A 14385-nucleotide genomic window follows, 5' to 3' on the forward strand; every position below is an offset into this window, starting at 1 on the left:
GTGAAGTTAAACCCTGCGTCTGAATGTGTTTTCTGTGAAAGCTTGTCTAGCCATATGAATAGCACAGCTTTTCAGTAGAGACGCTTTAGACTTAAAAGGATTCTCTGCTGATGCCGAAGCTAATCACAGACTGCAGTGGCAGCTGAGAAGAAGAAACACAGACCATGGAGGTAATACACAAAGTCACAAAACAAACCGATGGGATTATAAGCACAGAGGGAGAAAAAAAGCCTCAACAAATATCACGGAAGGAATAAGGAACTAGCTTAAATAGTTACTGTATTTTATTGTGGAAATATGTCTTTAATAGGAGAATATAGATGTAAGGTCTATGAGAGGGAAAGACAATGAGACATGTGAGTGGCTCAGTCACAAGGGTTTACTGGGAATTGGGAGGCCTGCAGAGTGGTCTCTATTCTAAGTACTAGGGCCTATTGTTTATTTGTGGTTGATATAGGTGTAGGGCAGGAAAATGAAAATGAAAAGGGAGAAAGAGGCTAAAACATTTCAATGTAGTCTTTTTCTAGCATTGCTGGGGGTAACTGGAGAAATGAAGTGAGTGGTAGATTAAAGAATGTCAGGGGATGAAGAGATATTTCTCACAATCAGCTATAAATGGGGGTCAGAGGCAGGATGGATCTAAATTACTTTATTTTTGAAAATTGTCAATGTTTAAACAAAAAGAAAAAGCTTTACAAATTTGTGCCATCATGACTAATGTAAAAAGTTTGCGGAGAAGCAGGGGTCATAGTACATGCGTGATACTGACAAATAGAAATAGAAACTGTTGCTTAGGAACTATCAGTTTCATTTAAATTTAGAGAAGGAAGTTTTTATCTTAGATCACTATTGCAGGTTCTAGCCCTTTATTACAGGGAAGTCAAGGCAGGGATTTAAAATAGCTAGTTACCTTACAATCCACAGTCAAGAACAAAGAGAAAAAAAAATGCAAACTTGCTTGCTTGCTCAGCTTGATTTCTTCACTTACACAGTTCAGAAAACTCTGGTTAGGAAATCACACTGCCTACAGCAGATAAGGTGGTCACACATCAATTAACTTGATGAAATTATCCCTATACAGACATGCCAATAGGTCAACCTAGAGTTGATAATCACTAATAATGAGTTTATTTCCATGTAACTGTAGCAATCCAGACATTAGACTTATTAAATAGAGGTTCTTCATTGGTTATTGTAAATATAGCAAAAGAAACTAATTTTTATAAAAACAAAGTAAAACTAATATTCCCCAAAAGAAAAAATAGCAAAAAGAAAAAGATAGAAATTACAAGGCAGAAAATATAAAAATTAGATTGAAAATATATTTTGAAAAGTGGAACAGATATAATTTGGCAGAACTCTTCAGTTAGAGGATAGTCAATGGGCTACCTGTACTCAACGAATCTTCAAATTATTCGTTGGATATGAGTCCTGGAAACAGAAGGTTGAATTTCTTGAGTTATTATTCCTGGTAGTTACTGTAGTGATGATCTCTGCTCTGTTCGACATAGAGTTCTTCTTTGGGATTCAGTATTAGTGAAACTACTCCACACAATTAGAATCCATTTAAGGAGTTCCATACCTAAAGTTGCCATAGTCAAATTGTTGAAAGACAAGGAAAAAAGATTCTTGAAAGGCATAAGGTTAAAATTACTCACCTGAAATTTTGGAGGTCAGAAAGCCTTGGGAAATGTATTCCATACTGGTTTTCTTTTCTTTTTCTTTCTTTTTTTTTTTTTGTTTTTTGTTTTTGGTTTTTGGTTTTTTGTTTTTGGTTTTTGGAGACAGGGTTTCTCTGTGGTTTTGGAGCCTGTCCTGGAACTAGCTCTTGTAGACCAGGCTGGGCCATACTGGTTTTCTATGTGTGTAAATTCAGTATTCTGAGCATCATTTTTCTCCCTCCCTCCCTCCTTCTCTCCCTCCCTCCATCCCTTCTTCTCTCCCTCCCTTCCTGCTTTTCTCCCTCCCTCGCTCCTTTCCTCCCTCCCTCCATCTCTCTCCTGGTGTCCTTCATCCCCTTTGACTCCTACAGTTGTTTCTCCCCTTCTTCTACAGGCTTCCTGATCTCTGAAGGGTTGGACCCAACCCTGGAGACCTCCAATAGGCTCTGTCTCTTGTCTCTTTATAACACCTTGCTTTGGGTCTTTATACACGTTCCCATCGGCAGCCAAAAGATGCATCTCTGATGACAGCTGGATACGGCATCAGTTTATGAGTATAGCACAATATCAGTAGGAATCATTTCACTGATTTTTTTTCCAGGTATGTTTGGTTTTTTCCAGGCCTCTAGGCTATAAGAGGCTGTTTCGACTGGTATGTTTAATGCCTTCATCCTATTTATATTGTCACATCTATAATGAACTTGAAGAAAAAGGAGGCTACTGCTTGAAGTATTGCTACATTAATTTATGTGACTGATTCTAAGGTAAATTGCTTATTAAGGTTACTAATGTAAGCTTTCAGACCCTTTAGGAATCAATTGTGCTAAAATTAAGTACATATTAGGCTTTCTATCAAAGCCTCTTGCATCAGTGCTGGGGTTAAATACATATATGTATAATCCTCTCTGGAAGTTCTAAGATAAAGTTTTAAATGGTCATCCTATGAGACTCTGAAAGAAATGAACTATAGATCATAATAGAGAAATGATACAATAAGTACATTCAGAAAATAAAAGGGAAAATTAGACCTTCAAAATGAAAAATAGGTGTTAAATAGATCTTACTGAAAATGTTTCAAAGACACTTGTGGAAGTAAAGCAGGAAGGAAGTACATGGATTTCATAACCATTGTGTATAATCTTCAGTAGTTAAGGCATATTCTTGCCTTTTATACAATACCAAAGTGTGAAAGTCTTTTGTTATATGTGATAGTTAGAATGAGAATGATGCCCAAATGCTCATGTATTTCAATACTTAATCATCAGTTCGTGGAACTATATGTGAAGGCTTACGGGGTGTGGCCATGTTAGAGCAGGTATGTCACTAAGGGAGGGTTTTGAGGATTCAGAAGCCCATGCAATTCCCAGTTTCCTGTCTTTGCCTTATGATTGTTGATCAAAATGTGAGCTCCATGCCTGTCTGCCTGCTTCTGTATTGCCTGTCATGGTGGCTATGGACACTAACTCTCAGGAATCATGAGCTCCATCAACCACTTTCTTCAATAACTTTCCTTGATCATGGTGTCTTATCACAGCAATAGAAAAGTAACAATGTGATATCTGTTTAATGCTAAATATTTTTTATCTCATTTAATCATCTTTTTTCTTCTGTGGTCTCAGCATAGTATATCTTTAATTTATTGGCTTAAAAAAATCTGTAAGGCATTTCAATGTATCATCAATTTGCATCTCTGAAAGCTGCAAGTTGTTGCCATGTTAGAGAAGGATGCATTCACAATGAAGTCACACTAAGCACAAGAATCATATTACATGCTACAGATCTTCAAAAATATTGTTTATATTTCATACTTGATAGTATCAGACCAAGAGGCATACATAACCTTTCATGGCTGTTAAAAATAGATATATAATTATTACTATTATTTTTCCATTCCCTAACAAAACAAACTAATAAAAGGAAAATAAAAACAAAAACAACTCAATGTTTCTTTTTGTCAAATATACAATAGGTGCTTATTTGTGTCATATATAATGGTTTTGTATAGCATCAAAAGAGAAAATGCCTGTGGGGATTTTAATATGTGCATGGCATAGACAATTTTAAATAACAACTGCTTTGTATTCTTCAAAGAGTATCTCATCTCTTTAAAGACTTTTTCCATTCTATAGCATGGAATAATATGTAGCTGAAAATGAAGGAGATTGTCACTTTTCAATAATTTTCTTCAAAGCTAGAGACTATGAGTAGTAAACAAAACAAAAATGAAACAATTTAAAGTAAACTAGGAAGCATAATGTCTAAATAAGTCCATGTCATTCTTATTTAACCTTGACAGAAGTTCCTCCTTGTGCTTTGAATGTTTGCAAACATTTCCATCTTATTACCATTGAATTCTGTGGGTCTATTTGGAAACCATGGAAACATCCAGAAGAGAAAAGATGCAGGAAGGCAGAGGGCACCTGGAGTGCTAACTTCTGTCACTAACCAAGTGTTACTGAGAACATGCCTAGAGAGTCAGTAAGGATTTAGAATAAAAGGATTTATATAGCCTTATATATAATAAACTCACATTTTAAGTATCTACCCTCAGTGCACTATTTTCAGTGGTTTCTTTTCCCTCTTGTTGACCATTTGGCTTCTTGGCATTTGTTGGTCTATAGATCAGCTGGTGATTTCCTCTGGCTTCTGTTTCTTTAAGTACATTTTCTATTCACTCCAGTGAAGGACACATGAGCATCCCACGCTGACTTCTGTACCTTCTTTCACAGTAGTCAACAGCCCAGGGCTCATCTCTCTGACTTGTTAACTGGGGAAGATCAGATCACTGATCCATTTAGCTCCGTGGCCATCTGTCACGGAAGACAGTGCCCCACGGCAAAAAGCTAGCGTGGTTCTGAAATTTGTTTCATGGTGTGTTTCTTTTTTCAAAGATTGCAATACTTGACTGACTCCTGTTCACTGTCTCCTGAGTTTTATTTGGTGTTTTCAACAGGAAGGAAAGTTTGCCAATCATTCTTCCACTCTTGAAACCTGAAGTCGGTTATTGGCTTTGCGTTGGAAATCATATGAACACAAATGGGTTCACAATAGTGGTGTTTTGGGGACATAGATTTTGGAACTGTTAAAGTACTTCAGAGACTTTTCTAGCCCATTATAAAATCCACGTGACAACGCCATAATTACATTCATAAAGACAAAGTATACAGGAATCTATTATCTTATCTTTAGGGAAAGTAACCTTAAATCATAAATATCCTTAGATCTCTCTACAGATACTTAGAGATGTGGCTTGGACAATGAACAAGGGTCTTACTGTCACTGAAACATTTAGAATTTTATCTAGGAATACCTAGTAAAGTCCCAGCAGTAAGAGGAAAAAAAGAAGTTACTGTTTCATCAAATGTTCATCTGTGATTACTAGATTTTATCTATTCTATTGTTACATTATAATTTGTTAAGAGTGAAGAAATTGCTCTCTCAATTTCACGTTGCAAGAAGTCTGTAAAAATAAGCTGACTCTAGCTTTTTCACAATGGAATTTCATCAAGTAGGTTAACCACAAGCTCTGGTGTCATGAAGAGGAAAGGTGACACTCTATGGCAGCCTTAAATTTGCTCCACTCGTTAATAAGAAGTTGGGAAGCTGATGAGAGTAGAGATTAATGTATTTAAAAATGAGTGTAGATTTTTTTTATTGATTTTATTTAGCTATACATTTTTCTCTGTTCCCCTCCCTTCCTCATCCTTTCAACTGTCTCCCACGGTGTTTATGCTCCCAATTTACTCAGAAGATCTTATCTTTTTCTACTTTCCATGAAGATTAGACCCATGTATGTCTCTCTTAGGGTCATCATTGTTGTTTAGGTTCTCTGGGATTGTTAATTGTAGGCTGGTTTTCTTTGCTTTATGTCTAATAACCACCTATGGGTGAGTAATATATTTGTCTTTCTGGGTCTGGGTTACCTCACTAAATCCATCCGTTTGCCTATAAATTTCAAGATTTTTTTCTGCTGTGTAGTACTCCATTGTGTGGATTTTGAAAGAAAAACATATTGAGTGAAAATATAATAATTCAGAATATAGGAGGTAAGTAAGGAAAAATATGTTTAAAATTTTGATAAAGTGACTATTACAAATGTTTTAAATCTGACTAGTAATTCATTTCTATATTTAAAAAGAAGATTCATTACAAGATGTAAATCATAAAAAGTCATTAATTTAACCAAACATTTTCTAACATTATGAGATTAAATAACAATTATTTAGCAAAATTTTTTGAATTCTTCTCGTTGAAATTTGTTGCCAAAATCTTTTACATTTTGATATAAGTGGATTGTGTTAGTTTCTTGGCAATCAAGATTACATAGAAATATATACATACTGTCATATTAGAACAAATTAGGTAAAAGTACCTAAACAGACCTATAAGATATTTAGTGATATGAAAGACATTTCCTAAATTTAAAATGTGCTAATGTAATTGTTAGTCCCAGTATTGAGATCCTTATATTTCAAGGTTAATTTGAATAAAAAGAACCTAAGTGTTTCCACGTAGAATGAGATGTAGCTATGTAAATTTTATTTCTGTGAATCATTCAATGAAAGAGATCACAGGGTATAGAACTGAATGAAAAGACAGGAATAGTCTTATGCTCTCACCTCCCAGTCACATTGCATGAAGCCAGGTGCCCTCAGACAGCCTCCCCCAAGTCTCCCCTACTTTGCAGGCTACTGTGTCAAAAGTCATCCCTTCAGGTTTTCTCACCCCTATGAATTTGGAACTCTCTTCTAAAGCCCTATTCTTGCACGACTGTAAGGGAACTTTAACTTTTTCTTTTGTATTTCCAAGGCTCCGGGCATTACTCCTCATGTCCAGAGCAGTGGCATGGTCAAAGAAATGTAAAACATACACTTCCAGCAGCCTTTATGTATGTGGCTGTGAAAGCTGAGCCACGGTTCTTTTCTTGTGCCCATTCTCTTCTGAAGAATAGATAAGCTTAGGGCTATGCTTTTGTGTGGAAAGGCATGGACTGATCAACTCAAGGCAATGTTTCTCTAGAAAAGGGCTTGATCTTTCCCTTGTGGCATGCTTCATGTCTTCATTTCTTACTTATACTATTCTTCTTAATGCAAACTCCAAAAATGTATTTATATGTTTATATTTCTTCCTGGCTGAATATAACCCTGGGGTTACATCCATGTATGCTAGGCATATGTTCTGTTAAGGAACTATGTTCTCCAACCGTTATTATGCTGTTGAGTAGAACTCAAATGAAGAATATATGGTCTGCACAGAGGTGAAGTAGAGCAGGCTTTGTGGCTATAGATCACTTCAGCAGGCCCAGACTAGGTAAAAGCTCATTACAAGTTCACACTGAGAACTGAATTTGCATACTCACTGACAATGAACTATGGCTTGCCTGTCTTTATCTTGTGAGCACTTCTCTTCCAGGAGTCTTGCCTGGAGGCTTAATAACACATGTAGAACTTGTACCAGTTAATGACAGGCAACTGTTAAGCAGTAGGAGAGACGTAAGATTTAGTCTTTCATTTAACAAATCAATCCACATTGAGAATAAACACAGTCATTTCAGAGAATACTCAATCTTTTGGAAGCTAATTAGTCACCTTCTTTCATATAAGTACACCTACTTCTTTACAAGGCGATGCCTCATAAAGAAAAAAATAAATAAAATGAACACTTGTTCTGAAGATTTGCTTTGAATACTGACATGATCCATTTAATACTTTTTGAATGTGACTAAGATTGTTCCATCCTAGAGACTCCTGACACTAAAATATTCCTGACATTTTGGTTCAACTTATTCTCAGTGCCTCTAGGCTAAACATTACCTGGATAAAATTCCCTGCTGACTTAGTTGATTAAATCTTGTTTGAGTCTATGTCTTATTCTTTATACTGAAGCTCAGTTAGCCTACATGGAAGGTCTACTACAAGACCATTGTACTCCTACCTAGCCAAGTTTTGTGGTAAGCCTCTTAGCCCTAACAGCATCAGTGATGAGAAAGACATGATGGAGTATGCCACATCACTTCCTTCCTGTCTGTTCTTTCTGCTCCCTAACAGTACTGCCAAGGCATCCAGTAAGTTTCTTTTCTTACAACTTCCAAAATTCCTCTCAGAAAGAAAAGACGACAACAGCAATGCTAGGTGATTACCTGGGCCAAGTAAGGGATTCTTTTCTAATTCACTATTATAGTTAAGTTTTAAACTTTACTTCTCAATATCACATTGGAATTCTATCCCAAATTAAGGAAGTTCTCTGAAAAACTTGGTAAAAAATACATCTGACTCCCAACACACAATTGTTCACCTCACTAACCTTCAAAATAATCCTGCTCCTTATTCCAATGGAAATCTGGTTTGGGGTCTAAGTATCAGACTCAGGAAGGAGTTCTGAACATAAGCTTTTGCATGGAGATGAGCACAGGATAGCTCACTGTTCTCTTCTGGCTAATCTCATTATGAGAATTATCCAAAGCCAGTCTGAATTAAAGCTGCTACAATAACAAGGATTGGATAAAGGTGCTGCACTTTTTATGCTGAATGCTGATTATCATCACAATTGGCCTTCTTCTAGAGCCACCCAGCTCTTTATTATTCACCAGTCAGATAAGAAAACAACATTTATTTTTAGATCTATGGTAGGTAGCACAGGTAAGAATTAATTTATATTTCTCCCCTATATTCATGGTAATAATTTACAAGGTCAAACTTCCAACTATTTCAGCCTCATATAGTTTGAACAAATCATATTCTACTTTATAAATATTATAGTGACATGTGAATATTAATGTGTTTAAATTTATTTTCACTTAGAAAAACAAGCCTGAGAATGATTTCACACAGTGTAACACATTATTGTGTTAGTCCTGCCTTCTAACAGATGACCAGAAATTAACAGGACATGGAAACCTGTGTCCATACAGAGTCTTGATGGAGCTTGCAGAAATACCAACATTCAGTTGCTCAATAAAAGCTAATTGGCAAAGACGATAATGCTATGTTGCTCATTCCCCAGAGTTTTTTTACTCTGATGGTTTTCCATTCATCTGCTTCAGAATGTTGAAGAGAAAAAAATGTCTCCATCCATAAGAGTGTAACATTTTCCACAGTTTGTGATGCTCCTGAACTCTGTTGCTCTACATTTTACTTATGCACACACAATACCCACAGCAGCTAAATATCTGATAATTAACAACTTTTAGAAGCCTCTTCCCTCTGAATTGTTACAAACTCTTTGAGATCAATTGAATAAAAAAAAAAACTGGAGAAGAGGATAGAACTATAGTTATTATTATATTTCGACACTTAATCCTTATTGCACAAAACAGCTATTCCGAATTGTCATTGTCTGGTCTACATCATGCCTATTCAGTGGGTGTAAGGAATGGCATAGGGGGACTCACATGAACATCAGTGCAACTCTGGAAGATGGCAATTCAACACTAATCTTCAAAGTTCTTGCCTCAGAAATTATTGTCAATGGGATAATTGTCTTATCTTTTCTTTGTCTCCTTGCGGAAGCTGAGACATGATAAAGTATCCCCAAGTTAGATAGCAATATAAGAAGAAGGCCAACTAAGACAAATGCCATTTTTAAATTGATATTTGCTGTCTGTTAGGGAGTTTCTCCCTTGTCTGTGGGATAGTAGGGAAAGTAGCTACTGCCTTCACTTGACATGTTACAAGTTCTTTCTACTACTATGGTCCTACATTTTTTTATTTACCCACATGCCTATGTATGCACACATATATGAAAATTAGCTAAGTAGCACATCTGGCCATTAGGATGCCAGTATCCTTTTATTTAGAAAGTTACTATCTATGATTCTGCTTTATAGATGTTCTGAAGTTTTCTCATAAGGTTTCAGAAAGTAGCTACATGACAAAATTGCCCCAATGTCTGAAAGTAAATAATTGAGAATGTTTAGGCTAAACAGACTAGGTTGAAAAATTCTAGTAATTTACAGTATAGGTTAAAAATCATATGTCTATCTAAGATACAAAAGATAACCAACTTAATATTTTGCATATTAGAACACGATACTTGTCCAAACTCCTTCCAAATTTCAAAAACAAATAATAAAGTGAGGAAACATCTGCTCATCTCCTCAACTTAATTACTAAGGTTGCACTAACCTAGGTAATGCGGGCTATTTGTGGATCATGAAACATTTTAGAATCTGAACATATATTATTAGTACTTTAGGAATCAAAAGCAGGATCACAAATGATTAAAAATTTGTGATCCTTAATAGAAAACTTTTGACCTATTAATTATTAAAGTTATTTCCTCCATTTTTTGTGAACTATAGCTAACTGTTGATAGCTAATGTCTTGTTAATTATCAACTCACATCTGGAACTGTTAGGCAACAGTTCCATCTGAGATTGAAATACTGCATTCGGCAAAGAAGCTCCTTAAGCCAGAAGGCCTCAAAACAGCTTCAGGAAGTTGCTAAAACTGACTGGATTCACTAGGCCCCTTCCTGTCAGAGTATGCAATCAAAGCTGTTGAGAGTCACTCCAGATAAGCCAACCTGAAAAGAAGACTCCGAGATCGACCAGCTGTCTAGAAGAGGTGAAAACCAACTGAACTGCCTGGAAGAGGTAGAAACCAACTGAGTCGTTTTGAAGAGACACTCTTCAACCTGTTGAGCTGTACAGTGGGCTTCAGGTTATCAGATTTTGCAGTTGTTACCCTTGCTGGAATGGCTTTGGTGATACAATTCTTTTAAAGTCATTTTTGCTCATGTATGTTACTCCTGTAAGTTCTACAAACAACTTCAGTAAAATACACTGGTTAAATATACTGGACATGGGCAACATTTGTACTTATCTCTACCTGGAATAAGTAGATGTGTGTATTGCATCACCCCAAGAAAAGTTTTGTCACAAAACATAGACATTTAAAGTAAACTATTTGTTTCATTCTAATATTAGCATAATGCATCTTTTCAGCTTGTCAATATGACTAAAAGTTTTTATATTACAATAATCTTTTCAAAAAGTGAGATTTAGATTCATTGATCTTTTTATTATCTATAGATTGTAACTATGAGGTTTTCTTTTTTATGTTTGTTTATTTTTAAGTAGCCACTAAACTTATCTATACATTTAGAAATACAACTTTTTTCTTTGTCCCTAAATCTTTTGTGTATGATATTTTAATTTCATTCATTGTACTATCCCTTTTACTTCTTGGTGACATATCTTCTTAACCACGAATTATTTGGCAATGAGTTGCTACGTTGTAAGAATTTGGAATTGTTGCCTTTATCACATTTTAATATACAGTTTGATCCGACTGTGGAAACTGAGTTTCAAAGGGCATTCTGCAGGACTGTGAGTACAGATTAGTTTATCATTGATGATGCTCTTCCTGAGTTCTCCATCCTTGTTGACTTTCAGTTCTGTTCTTCTGTTAATTGCTGAGAAATACACTGAAATCATTAAATTCATTGTGGAATTATTTGTTCATTTTTGTTTCTGTAGACTCTGTGAATTAGTATATTTAATATAACTATGTCATTTTGGTGGATGATGATTTATCATCACCAAATACTCATGTTTTCCAGATATTTTTATTCTAATATCTATTTTTTCAGATATTTTCACAATACATATTTTTCTGTATTTTACCTTGTCTATAATGATTTGGTAGTTAAGCGCAAAAGGACAGAAAAAAGCATATTATGGAAGCAAGATATTACAAGGCAAATGTGTCACACACATTATGTGGTTTAATTTTTCCCATTTGCTTATTCATTTATTCAGTTACTATATGTACACTTTACATAATCTTTACATGTCAAGGTATATAAGGTTATTTTTTTGTGTCTGCTTCTCTGTGCTTATTTTTAAATTCTTATTCTTCTCTTCTGTTAAAATGTTTAAAGAGGAAGTTAATTAGTTTATCAGATGCCTTTGATGGTATTTATTTGTGTAGAATTTTAGTGCTCATATTAAGCAGTGCATTTAGATAGTTGTTATACTAAACTGGTATTATCTTCAAGGAAGTATGGAAACTGTAGAAGTTTTATTTTCTCCTATCTTCAACTCTTAAACCATAATGATTTTCACTGTTAATTATGTCTGCATTCAGACCAGCTCCCAGTGTTATAATATTTGCTTCTTGTATTAGACATCAATTTAAAAAGTAAGAGAAGAATTAAATTAATTGTACTTTTTTCTGTTTTTGGTGACATTTTCTCATGGTTTAGGAGCCTTTTCTTTGCTATTCCTTTTTGTTTTAGAAAGCTTGCTTTATTCATTATTTTATGGTGATGTTATCCTTCATCATCTCACCATATTTTGATTTATTCACTATTCCTGAAAGATATTTTGCTGGATACATTGTTGGTCATTGACAAATCTTTTCTTTAAGTAATTTAAAAACAAGATGCCACATTGTTTCTGCTGGGAAATTTGTGCTTATGGAGCTAAACTATCTCTCTTGTTTTCATTTGTTATTTGGTGTGTGTGTTTGTTTGTTTATCTTTAGAAATCTTAGGGTTTCTGGATCCTTACTTGGCTTTGGAATCCTAAATACTGGGTTTGGATACTGATTACAATTGAGGTCATAGTTTTTACTGGTCTTATATGAATATTTGGAGATCCATTTACTAGAAAAGGGAGAGTACTTTGGCTCTCTGTGAGCAGTAGTGGGGACCCTGGGAATCCTCATTGCCATTTGGCAGTAACAGAAGTCTGATACTGCCATTTATTCTGACACTACCTAATTGAAGTATAGGCAGACATGAATACTTAAACATCCAGTTTAGGAAACTGAAATCATGTCTAACTCCCCTTCCTGTCTATCTTCACCCTGATGTATCAGGAATTATTATTAAATAAAAACTACATTTAATAGCATATGTTTCTAGGAATGAGAAGCACATGAATTTAAGTATTAGCTGAATTTAGTGGTGTCCTTCAGAATTCTAGTACTTGGGAGTCTGATGTCGACCGTCACAGGTTTGAGATTCACCTAGGCTACAAAGTGAACCCTTGACAAATACTAGCTCACAGTGATACATCTTTTCATACAATGGTGTAACCCAATTATGTTTCCCAATGCATTCTCTAAAAGTAGGATTTTTTCATCATCACTCACAAGTGTTGGAAAATAGAAGTACTGAAATAAATGTGAATTATTCAAAAAATTATTTCTATTTCCCCGCATGCCATTTTCTCTAGAATGTGTCCAATATTACCTCCAGCAATATTCTTTCTCTTTTTTTTAACACCTAAGCACAGCTGAGGCCTAGAGGCCATCCACATCCATCATTTTGCTTTTATCTCTGAATGTGTTTCTAATTTGATGGACTCTTAGATTATAAAAATTATCCTGAGGAGTCATGTGCCAATGAGCACCATTTAGTGTAACATGTGTTCGTTCATGTATTTACTCATAAGCAGCATAATTTATTCCCTAACTGCTACTTTGCACTACAGTTGATTTTGCTGCACATGGAGAAAGCAGATGCATTTCCTCAGGCGATGGCTTATTTTTATGAAATTGTCAAGGATAAGTAACATATCTGACATATTGTGCATAGATACATACTTTAGTAGGTTAATACTATAGTTATTTAGTGATATTTCACAAATGCTTATAATTATTTCAGAATTATTACTTAAATTGATATCTTCAGTTATATAATTGCTGGAATATTACTCTACACCTTTTCTAGTGCAACAATATAAGAGTAATGCCAGAAGCCTTATATGAGATGACTTTTATAAATTGTTACAAATCATTTCAGTAATACTTGAATCCATTTTTACTGTATAGGTAGAGAAATCATAGTATAGATGAAAGCAATAACTAAAGAATGAAGACCTAATTTCATTTCTTTTTTTGATGTGTTTTTTAACATATTTTGGAACTATTCATATATGAGTACTGTTTTCACCATTCCACATCACGCTCTCCCCATCCAGTTTCTGCTATTTACCTCCCACTTTTTAACTTCTTGACTTCTTCTTCTTTGAGTACTGTGTGTGTGTGTGTGTGCACATGTGTGCCCTATTAAATGCATTAAGTATTGCTCATATGTACATGAGTTTAGAGATTACCAATTGGGATTGGATAATCTATCACATAGTGTCTTTCTGGAGAATTATTCTTTCTTTTTTAGAAGTCATTAATTTCCAATAAATTGTTATCTACATGTGAGGCATGTGAAATTTCTTCCACCTCCTCTGGGATATAAATAGGTGTGATTGAGATTTCATAGTTGCATCTCCTGTTACATATAGTCGGTACAATTTTATAACTACTTTCTTTTGGCTTTTATAAGTCTTTCTTTAATCTCCTTCTTCCTGAGCTTTGTGAATAGGGGTTATATTCTATATCTATCAGTTGTTCCCTACATTTTGCACAGTTCTTTGATGGTCTCTGTATGCTACAAAAAGTAACTCCTTTTGTAACATGAGGGCCTGCTTGTTAGGGTTTCTGTCCTGCCCAGTACCCACAGCCATTTGTTCCAAAGAAATCACACAGAGACTATACATTAGTTATAAACTGATTGACCCATTATCTCAGGCTTCTTATTAACTTTTATGACTTATATTAGCCCATTCTAGTATATGTTAGCCACATGGCTCTGTACCTTTTTCAGTGGGGCAGGTCACATCTTCCTTCTTCAGTGTCTGGACAAGACTGGGGAGGAATGGGCTTTCTCCTTCCCAGAATTCTCCTTTTCTCATTGCCCCAACTCTACTTCCTGTCTGGTT

The sequence above is a fragment of the Chionomys nivalis genome, chromosome 2 (genome assembly GCF_950005125.1).
Source record: "Chionomys nivalis chromosome 2, mChiNiv1.1, whole genome shotgun sequence".
Lineage (NCBI taxonomy): Eukaryota > Metazoa > Chordata > Mammalia > Rodentia > Cricetidae > Chionomys > Chionomys nivalis.